The sequence below is a fragment of the Vombatus ursinus genome, unplaced genomic scaffold (assembly GCF_900497805.2).
Source record: "Vombatus ursinus unplaced genomic scaffold, bare-nosed wombat genome assembly UNPS02004533.1, whole genome shotgun sequence".
NCBI classification, from domain to species: domain Eukaryota; kingdom Metazoa; phylum Chordata; class Mammalia; order Diprotodontia; family Vombatidae; genus Vombatus; species Vombatus ursinus.
In genome coordinates, this window is record NW_020944311.1 from 1,375,175 (window position 1) to 1,386,036 (window position 10,862).

The 10,862-nt window shown below is 41.9% G+C and overlaps 1 protein-coding gene across 2 annotated transcripts in view; it reads left to right on the top strand.

The window, feature by feature from the left end:
* Positions 1-10,676: 10,676 nt before the first annotated feature.
* The window catches only part of SLC25A53 (solute carrier family 25 member 53), a 4,556-nt gene continuing 4,370 nt past the window's right edge, over positions 10,677-10,862 (top strand). For both annotated transcript variants that reach the window (XM_027837259.1, XM_027837263.1), the window contains exon 1: positions 10,677-10,760. The gene's annotated coding sequence lies outside the window, so the exon portion shown is untranslated. The remainder of the gene's footprint in view (positions 10,761-10,862) is intronic.

The window sequence follows — 10,862 nt, forward strand, 5'->3', positions numbered from 1 at the left end:
CAATAGACCAATATCATTACTAAATATCAATTCGAAAAATGTTAAAATTTTGTCAATTCGACTACAGCAATTTATCCAAGAAATGATTCATTATAAGCAAGCTGAATTTATACCAGAGATGCTAGGATGATCCAAATCAGGGGAAAAAATCAACATAATCACATTTTTTTTAAAAAGCAAAATATTTAAAAATCACAAGATTATATCAGTAAAAGCAGAAAAACCTTAGAAAAGTACAATCCTAATTTATGGCTAGAAAGTATAAGCATAGAGGGGCATTTTTAAAAATATCATAAAAGTACCTACGTCAAACCAAAATCAAGCATCACGTGCAATGGGAATATACTCCTTTCCCAATACACTAAAGGGCAAAAGCAAAAATGCCCCCTCTCCCTGCTATCATTTGATATGGTTCCAGAAATGCTAACGATAGCACCAAGAGAAAGAAATTGAAAGCGTAAAGGCAAGCAAAGAGAAGACAAAACTGTGCCTATTTGCTGATGGTATGATAGTTTACTTAGGAAATCCTAGGAAATCAATAAAAAAACTAATTGTGGCAAATAATAGTGTTAGAAAAGTTGCGGGCTACCAAATAGATTCTCAGAAATCAATAGCATTTCAATATAACAACAACAAAATCCAAGAACCAATAATAGACAAGAAAATCTCATTGAAAATAGCTGTAAAATAAAAAAAATATTTGGGAGTTAATCTACCAAGTCACACTCAATACACATATAGATTCAATCTAAAAAAATGATCAATAAAGAAATAAAGAACAAGTTAATTAACTGGAGTAATTATTGAGTGATCATGGCTGGGATGTGCCAATGTAATAAAAATGACAAAACTACTAAAGTTAATTTTCACTTTTAATGCTATACCAATCAAATTATCAAAGGGATAACCTTACAAGACTTGAAAAAAATAATATGAAAATTCATTTGGAAGAACAAAAGATCTATAATATCAAGGGAAATAACCCCAAAATGATTTCACATCACCTAGATTCCCCCATCCCTCTAGTTAAAGGGAATGAAGGGAAAGTAGCACTTTTAGACCTCAAATTATATTATAAAGGTAGGAAGGAAAGAGAACAAGCATTTATTGAGTGTGTCAGGCACTATGCTAAGATATATATATATATGTATATATATATATATATATATATATATAATCTTGTTTAATCCTTACAACAACTCTGTGAGGTCAATGCAATATTACACTCATTTTACAGTTGAGGAAACTGAGGCAGACAGGGGTTAAGTGACTTGCCCAGGGTCACACAGCTAGAAACTGTTTGAGACCACATTTGACCTCACATCTTTTAGACTCTACATTACCTCACTGCTACTGAAGTATAAAGCAGCAATCATCATTCAAACCACTTAGTATTGTTTTAAAATAGAAAAGTAGATAATGAAACAGATTAGAAGAGGAAGAATCTGAAATAATATACCTTATAACAACATCAATTGTACAGAACAACCACCACATAATTAAAAAAGTTGCAAAATATTAAAGATCAAACTTAGCCCCAAAGAAGAGAGAGAAGATACCCCTAGTCAGTGGTAGAGGTGGGAAATCCAAAGGTGTGGAAAATTGCATAAAATCACAAGTTGGATTTTTTTTTAATGTATTGATTGGTTTTTCTGAAATTTTTCCCTTTTCTTTGTCTTTTAAAAATTTCTTTTTACAAGAGATGGATATCTGGGAGGGAGATGGAGAAATGTAGTCGATGTTTAAATCAAATATCAGTTAAAAAAACTATTTTAAAATAGTAACATAGCTAATAGAGAAATATTTTGCATGACTTCACATGTACAATGGGTATCATATTACTTGCCTTCTCAATGGGTAGAGGGGGACTGAAGAGAAGAAGAGAATTTGAAACTCAAAATTTAAAAAAAGAATGTTAAATAAGTAAATAAATGAAAATAGCTGTAGGACTATTTTATTATCACATCTTACTTTCGTTAGGAACATTTCTTCATTGAGCATGAATGGGGCTCCTTGAATCATCTGTTTAAGAAACTTGGTTTTACTCTGAGGAACTTGTATAAAAAAAGGAGAAGGGATCTCAGCACCCGATGACTGTTCCAAGGATCCATAATTGGAGAGGAAAGAGTGGGATTATGCACAACTGAAGCAGAAAGAACCTACAGCCCAGGAATAACGAGTAAAAGGAGAAAGAGAAGGAATCACTAAGCTATGGTAGGGAGGGAAGCTATGGAAGAGGTCCATTGGCCCTACAAGCATCTCAGAGCAGAAAACTCAGGTTGATGCCACCAGTTGCATCCACATACTGAATGCCAGAGTGAAGCCCCTAGGAAAAAACCCTGCTCTTTCCCCGACTTCCCAGCCCAATGCTTGTCTATCCATACACACTATAATATAAGCCACTGCCTCATTACCCAAATGTTTTCAGCAGCCTGAATTTTGTCTCAACCACAAAAAGGCCAGGAGTTAACTACTGATAGATATTAATGTAGATTAGGAGAGCTAAATTTCTGCTTAAATATTAGGAATTTTCCCAACTAGGAGTGTTGGAGCAATTGTAAATGTAACTCCCAACTTTTCTTCTAAAATCAAATTCTTCAAGTAGCAAGAGAAGGAACCACACAGACAGTAGGGGCCATTATATTGCCTCCAGGCTTCAAATGAGTCAATTGCTGAAACGGGCTGTTTCATAGCCATTTCTTCAATTACACAGAGCTCATTTCCCTTGGAAAAATTTTCCTCTCTCAATTGTTCTCTCCCATGTAATCCCAAAGAATCCCTGCAAGCAGCTTATAGTTTACTGAAGTTTAATTTAGATAAAATTAAACATGAAAGAAAAACCGAACACAGTCCTTTACTCCTAACCAACATAAGCATCTCTGCCTTTTTTTTTTCTTCTCTCTCCCCTTCACCAGTTTTTCTGCGCTAGGGATTTCCTGCTGTGTACAAAATGCCCTTTACTAGGCCGATGGGAGATACAAAGTTTTGATAAAACAGTCCCAGTCTTTTCAAAAAACAAAGAACTGAGAGAGAAGATAGTTAATGAGGTGGGGAGGGAGTCACATAAGGCTTCCAGGAGTTGAGACACTTGAGTGTCTTAAGACACCTAAAGTATCTTTAAGTTGTTAGGAGGAATTCAACAGGACGAGAAGTTAAGAGAAGACCTTCCAGTCACCAGGAGCAGCGTGAACAAATGCATAGAGGAGGGAGGGAGGGTGAATGGTACATTCAGGGAACAGAATACAGCCCACTCTGACTAGAGTGTGGCATATGTGGAAGGTAGTATGTGAGATGAAACTGCATAGGGAAGGTGGTGTCCAGTGATAAGGGCTGTGAATGCCAGGCAAAGGAGTTTGAGCTTTACTTGGAAGGAAATGGGGAGCCATGAAGATTTTTTGAACAGAGGAAGGGCACGACCACATCTGTGTGTAAAAATGAATATTCCAATAATGGTATGAGCAAGGGACAAATTGGAGTGAGTACAGAATGGGTATGGGAAGACCTGTTACAAAGCTATTGACACAGTCTTTGTGGGTGGTAATGAGAGCCTATACCAGGGTACAGAATAGACAGGAGGGGCCAGAGGTGCAAGATGTTGCAGAGCACGATCAATAGGCCCTGGTGAGAGGTGAGGAAGAGAGAAGAATCAAAGGTTATTCCTATGTTGCCAACATGGTTGACTAAGTGAATGGTGGTACTACTGATAAAAATCAGAAAGTCAGAAAGAGGAACAAGTATAGAGGGAAAGAAAACGTAGACTTTTAGATATGTTTATTGAATTCGAGATGCTGGTTACTTACCCAGAAAGATGTCTAGAACGCAACTGCCTCTGCAAGTTGGGAGCACAAAAGAGCAATCAGGGCTGGAGATACAGATGTAGCAGTTATCAGCACTGAGGTGGTAACTCAAGGTGTAAGAATGAATAAGGATGCCAAGGATAGGGAGCAGAACAGAGGAATAGAGGAAAAAAGAATGCTATGAAGACATTCTTGGGGAGGACCCAGACTAAGAAGAAGGAACCATTGTTAGAAAGAGGAAGAAACAAGAGAGTATAGTGTCTCTGGAGCTAAGGGAGAAGAGTGTGTGTGTGTGTGTGTGTGTGTGTGTGTGAGAGAGAGAGAGAGAGACAGAGACAGAGACAGAGACAGAGACAGACAGAGACAGAGACAGAGAGCGGGAGAGAGAGAGAGAGAGAGAGAGAGAGAGAGAGAGAGAGAGAGAGTTACAAGATTCCTTCTGATAAGATTTATTCAGAGACTCAGAGGTAGCTATGTGGAGTGCAGATACAATACTGGATTTGAAGTCAGGAAGTCCTGAGTTCAAATCCAGTCTCAGAAAATTACTGGCTATGTGGCCCTTGGTAAAACACTTAACTTCTCTATGCCTCAGTTTCCTCATAGGTAAAATGGAAAGCATAAAAGCATCTACCTCTCAGGGTGGTTGTGAGGACAAAATGAAATATTTGTATGGAATTTTGAAAATCTTAAAGTGTCATACAAATGCTAGCTATTATTATTATTATTATAATTACATCTCCTCCTCAGGGTTCTAGGGGTTCAACCCTGAGGGGTTGAGGTCTTTCTAACGCTATTGGCTCAAGCGCCATTCCGATGCTCCATCCAATATCAATTGTCAGCACAATGACAGTGATTGACAAAGTGATTATCACTCCAGTATCATCTGCCAGTTGATATCCTTCAACATCACCAATAAACAATTGTGACAAAATTGTCCTAGAGTCCGCTGATTAGGGACTGCTGCCAATTACTAATCAATGACACAGAGACAGAAGAGCAAACTGCAGTTTCTTATTACTCAGAGTGTAGGCTGCATTGAACATTTACCAGTCAATTAGTGAGCCCCGAGACTAGCACCTCTGCTGTGAGGACTTGCTGAGCCCTTTTCAGGATGCTCATCTGCCTTTGGGGGCCACCTTCACCCAACTCTCACCTGTGGATCCAAGAAGATGTAGCATGCAGTGGCCACACCCTGGTAAACCATCTAGGCAGACAAGCTAAACCAGGCCAAAGGTAATAGACTGGCCTCAAACCCGTCACTGAGCTACCCCAAGCGTATGAAGATGTCCTCCAGCAGAATGGGTGGATGAGAATGATTTGTTCCAATGGCCATGAAGGCGGCTGAAGCAGGCACTGTGGAGAGCTTAGAGCTTGGTCAGCATCGAAGACCCCTGATCACCCGCTGCATCCTGGGCCATTGCCAGTCTTCTTGACTTTTGTCTCGCCACTGGACTTTGATGAGTCAGGAAGAGAGAGTGAGGTTGACAACTTGGTGCAACTCTGCCTCACTTAAATCCAATTCATGCCCAAGTCAAGACATCACTCCACGATGTCATTGATCCTCTTGGAAAACAAAAGAAAAACAACAAGTGAGACCTAAGCATCAGTTTCAGCAACCTTATATAGAATGTGAATCCATAAGCAGTATGGGTACAATACAAAATTCTACTGAATTTTACAGACAGTAGAGGGGGAAGTGAAGGATGTGTGCATTAGGAAGGTCAGGGAACTAAGCTGGTCAAAACTGGAGCTGAAGTTAATGTCCTTAGTTTGATTTTGCCAACTTCAGCAGGAGATGTGACCTACTTGATTTAAGCAAAATGTCAGGAGTTTCAAGACAGAGTTCAAGGCAGTTTTTCTTAGCACAGTGGCAGCAAGAAGCCTGGACCAAACTTTATCTTATCATACAATTAACATCAATAAGCTTTTTGCAATTTAGGGGGATATTTACTGAGAGGATATAGCAAAAGCAGAAGTACAGATTTTCTCTGGGGCACACCCTCTTGTCTACATTTTGGTCCCTGGGAGGGTGGGCTCAAACTTAAAATGGTTACTGCAACATATTTGCCCCACCAAGTTCTCCTATAAATGTGGTATAGCCTTTGGACAAGTCACTCCCTTGCTACAGGACACAGCATCTCAACCACCAGGCTAATTCCATGTTGAACTGGGTTAAGTGAGCCACTCTGTAGGGCTATACTGGCATAGTGGGCTTGACTACTGGCAAACTCTGGTACGAACAGCCATCACTGGACTTCTGCTGCTCTGACCTCTCAAAGTCTAATGAGATCCTGTATCAAAGGAAAGAAGATGCAAACAGGAAGCAACACAAGTTAGTCTAGGAGGTCATGCTCTCATGGATCAGCCTGGTTGGGGGTACTGGCAGAAGGTTACACCCCAACCTCAACAACCATCTGGAGCTCAAGTCATCCTTACACCTGTGACCAGCAGGCAAGAAAGAGGCTATCCCCCTGCTGGGGCCTCTCATATGCATTCTCACTTCTAGCAGAGCAGCCCACCAAAAGGCCTTTCCTTCACCACACAGTAAGCAGACAGGAAACAGAACATAGTCAGAATATTTGTGCATGCTTTGAAGTGAAGAGACAGGTCTTTCTGTTATACATTATGACAAATTGCAGAAGCAGGCTCAGCAAACATCCATATGAATCCTCCGGGTATGCTCTCCAGGACTAGGCCCACCTAGAAAAAGAGTCCCCTGAAAAGCTACCAAATTGTTGACTCCCCATGAGCCCAGATGGCTAGTGGAGGCCCACTTCAAGACACAGACTGCAGAATTCACAGTATCCTTCATCTCCAGTCTTCCTAAGACTTGGTTGACTGTAAAATGTATGTCCTTCAACAAATCCCATTTGGACACCTATATATTCTGGATGCATACCCTTTTTCCTTTCCTGGTGCGGATGATGCTGACTTACCATAAAGCTGCTCCCACATTTAGCAGCAAATGGGCCAAAAAAATCTGGATTTGATTTGAAAAAAAGGTCAAATAAAGGAAATAAACAGTAGCCTTCAGGTACTTTGGAATAGGTGCAGCCTTAATGTGTTAATGAAGAGCTGTAAGGCATATGACAGGTTATCAGCTTTTGACAGTTAAAGACAATTTCAATAAATGATTAGTAAAGTGAGAGTTCGTGTGGCGTAGTGGAGAGCCACCAACAGTGCTGGCAGAAATACTTGGGTTCACATCCTGCCACTGACACAAGCTGTTTATGTGACCCTGAGCAAGTCACATGATCTTGTATTGCTTTAGGCAACTAAACTGGCAACTGGGAAGAAGGTGCTGACCTGCATTGGTAGAGGAAATAAAATATATGGAATCAAAATATATATAGATCATGGTCATCACTTGCATAGTACAATTTGGAAATAACTGAGCCTAACCAAACAGAAGAAATGCCACACATATACTCATTACTCTTAGCTGAAAAAAATACCCAAGCATTTCCATTAATACATATACAAAGCCTTCTGTAATTTTTAGTTGTTAACATGTGAAACATTCATGATCTTTTTCTCCCACTGGTTTCACTGGAAGAAAAAGAAATTCTTCTTTTTCCCCAAGCGTGCACCACAGTCTTAGAATTGGTAGATGTGGAATAGTGAACCTCTGGGCTATTCATTTGATGGGAATGGATGTTGTTCATGGAGCACGTAGGGGAGGAAAGATGAAATACCTTTGAAGTGCAACAATCACAGTAGCATTATGGAAAATTTTTTCACCTGAAATGAATGTGCTTATGGAATGATTGGAGGTTGTCTGTAAAGAAGGATTCATTTGGGTCACTGTTGATGCTTTATGTATGGATTTGACATGTATAATAAACAAAAAGAAAAAACCAAGTGTATCTAACTTTACTCTGATATGACACAGACCAGGCAGAGTTCATACATTATTCTATTCCTGTATTGGAACTCTTTCCACCCCGCCCCCTTTCACATGCTGGCATTTTTTGTTATTTTGCAAATGGAACATGAAAAGTGGCAGGCTCACTCCTAGCCCGTTAGATTCAATCTTTTCTGAATTGGCAATTGCTTTGGTATTCCCCTAGATCAAACGTGCAATTTATAATAAGATGTTTCTCTAGAAGGAATAAAAATCACTCTGAAACATGACCTGAAGGAACAAGGCAAGTTCTTGGTCTGATACAACTGTAAAGCTATGGAATGTTCCTCCTAGGACAGAAAACATCTTCTCCAACAACAAAAATCACACTGTTTCCCCCATGCAGTTGGGAGACCATATGGTTTTTATATTTTTGGGACAGCCTGGTGTCCCCTCTTTTCCCTTCCAAATTAGACCTGGGACATCAGCCTTTTCCTTCTTCCCTGCCCGTCCTCAGATTCAGCCTTAGCTCTGTAGTTCTTGACAACCTTTCCCCAACTCCCAGGCCTGGTCCTCTTCCATTGACTGGTCTATTTCGAAAGTCCAAAGCTTGACAATTTCAGCCCTTTATCTTGGGCTGTGATTCTGGGTTTTCCACCAGGCTGCTCTTTTCTAGTCCCAGACCAGAGATTTCATTAAGCAGATTCCTACTCCCTAGTGCAATCCTAGTATGTATGACAGTGAGTCAGGGAATACTGCATTCCCCTGAAGAAATTGAGGATCATCTAGAAGCAGGGGTGTTTTGTAGCCAGCTCTTGAGAGAACTGATTATTAAATTGTCAGTGTGAGCATTTACACCTAAGGAAATCAGCCAACTCTACAAACCAGGGCTTGATTTATTGTTTTATTGTTTGCCTAGATATTTTAAAAGTGATGAAAAAATGTTAACAATACAGATTAAACTTAAAAGTGTGTGGTGGGAACACCTCCCCCCCCCAAGCTGGTTGTTAAACATTTATCAGCATGCCCCTGCCCAAAAAGTAACAGAAAGGCAAGTGGTGGGTGTGAACAGACTACAACCAATTTCAAATGAGGAATCATTCAGGAGAAGTAGTGTAAAAGATGACGTAAGAGAAATATATATATATCTGAGGGAAAAAAAAGACTGGCCAGTCATTTAGTGAGAGGGAAAAGGAAAAAAAAAAAAAGAACCCTTAGCCAGTGGAGTGACCTTGGGGAAGCCAATTCATTTCTTTGGCCTTTAATTTCCTTCTAAAAACAGTTCTACTTTATAAAATGAGAGAGATGGCCTACATAATCCCTAATATCTGCAGTGACTTTCAAATGCTATGACTTTAAGCCCTGATAACCTCAACCCTGACTTTCTTTTTCAGTTTACAATTCCACTGTCTATATGATTTTGCCTCCTGTTGTCTACTTGTGACTCTCAGGACTCTCAGGAATGTCCCATAAGGGGCCAAAAATCAGTGGGACCAGCTAGGATTGGAGTTGAGAGAGCTGAACCTCGTGAAGTTCCTCAACGGTCCAATGGCAGAAAATAAAACTGTAATAAAACCTCACAGTGTTCTCACGGGGTTATGGTGAGAAAAGGGCTTTAAAAACTTGAAAACCCAGGGAGGTGGGGAGGGAGGGGAAGAAAATTTAAAACTCAAAAGCTCATGGAAGTGAATGTTGAAAACTATAAATAAATTAATTATTTAAAAAACCCAATAACACCAACTTGAAAGCCCTACAAAAACGTGAGCTGTTATGTTATCCAGGTCCAAATTCTGATGTTCTTAGGCAAACAGACCAGTTCAAATCAATTAATAACCAGTTCAAACAGATTCAGACCAGTTAGAACAGGCTAAAACCAGCTCAGACCAGTTTAAGCTAGTTAAAACCAGTTTAAGCCAGCTAAAACAGGACCAGTTAGAACTGGTTCTAGCCAGTTTGAACCAGTTTAGTTTAAACCAATTTTGGCCAGGTTTAAACTGGTCTGAACCAGATCAAATGAGCAATACATGTAAAGTGATTTGTACCCCTTAATGCCTCACATAAGCAGTTTGCCAACATGTTGCTGTTGAAGAGGTTTTTAGTATTTATCATGAATTCTAAAGTCCTCCAAGGATGATGGCCAGGAATAGGGAGGAAAGGAATTTGGGGAAGCAACTAACCATAGTCACCGAAATGAGAAAAAAGCCTAGAGACCCGGATGAACTACCTTGATCTCAAACAATGAAAGAGCATAGAATCACGAATTCAGAGCCTAAGGGACCTTAGCTATCAGTACCAACCCCCTCGTTTGACAAATGAGGAAACTGAGGCCCACAGAAGTCAAATGTCTTGCCCAAGATCACGGAGACAGTACGCAGGTGGAGAAGAACTGAGAGTTGACTCTGCATGGGTCTTCTCCCTTTGGGCCTGGGTTCTACACTGCTTCTCATAGGTGTTTTTCAGTGGGGGGAGAAGGGAGGGTCCCTAGCCTCCAGAGCCCCAAAATGGCCCTGGGAAAGGGAAGGCCTTACTAACTAACCTCTGGTTAGCCAAGAGGGGGTGGGGGCAATGGGGGCTGCGGACAGGCTCAGTTAAATGACCCTGGAAAGGAGTGGGCGCTTCGGGGAGCCTGGAGACAAAGGACAGGGCCAGGTACCATGGCAGGGGGTAGCTCCCTGGGCAGGGCTCTCCTCGCTTTTGTCTTCGGAGCCCCTGTGCCTGGGCTCCTTGAATGACTGATTGATTGATTGATTGACTGCGGGACCGACCTACAGCTCGCTGGCTTTTGGCTGCAGCCTCAGCATCATTAGCTGCCGCCGCGCCCACCCTAACTGCGGATCAGGGCGCTGCCTTGGCAAGACAAAGAACATGACGGGCTGACCGGTAAGCCAATGGGAGAGCGGGGAGGGGAGCGGAGGCGGACTCTAAGGCCTCCCCCCCGCCCCCTGCCTAGGGTACTTGGTCCAGAAAGCAGGAGAAGCGGAGTCGGAGACCTGGTGGCGGGAGGGCCCGCCGCGGCCGCCTGGAGGACGGACGGACGGGAGGAGAGCGCTCCCGGTCCCGTTCTCCCTCCGGGCGGCCGCGGCGGGGACAGCGGGCGCAAGGGGCAGCGCTGGGTCCAGGTAAGAACAGCCGCGCCCCCCCACCCCCACCCCCACCCCAGGCTTGAGGCTTGTGGCGCTGGCTCTTTCACCCGCCCCCCCCCCGAACATCCTCACCCCCCC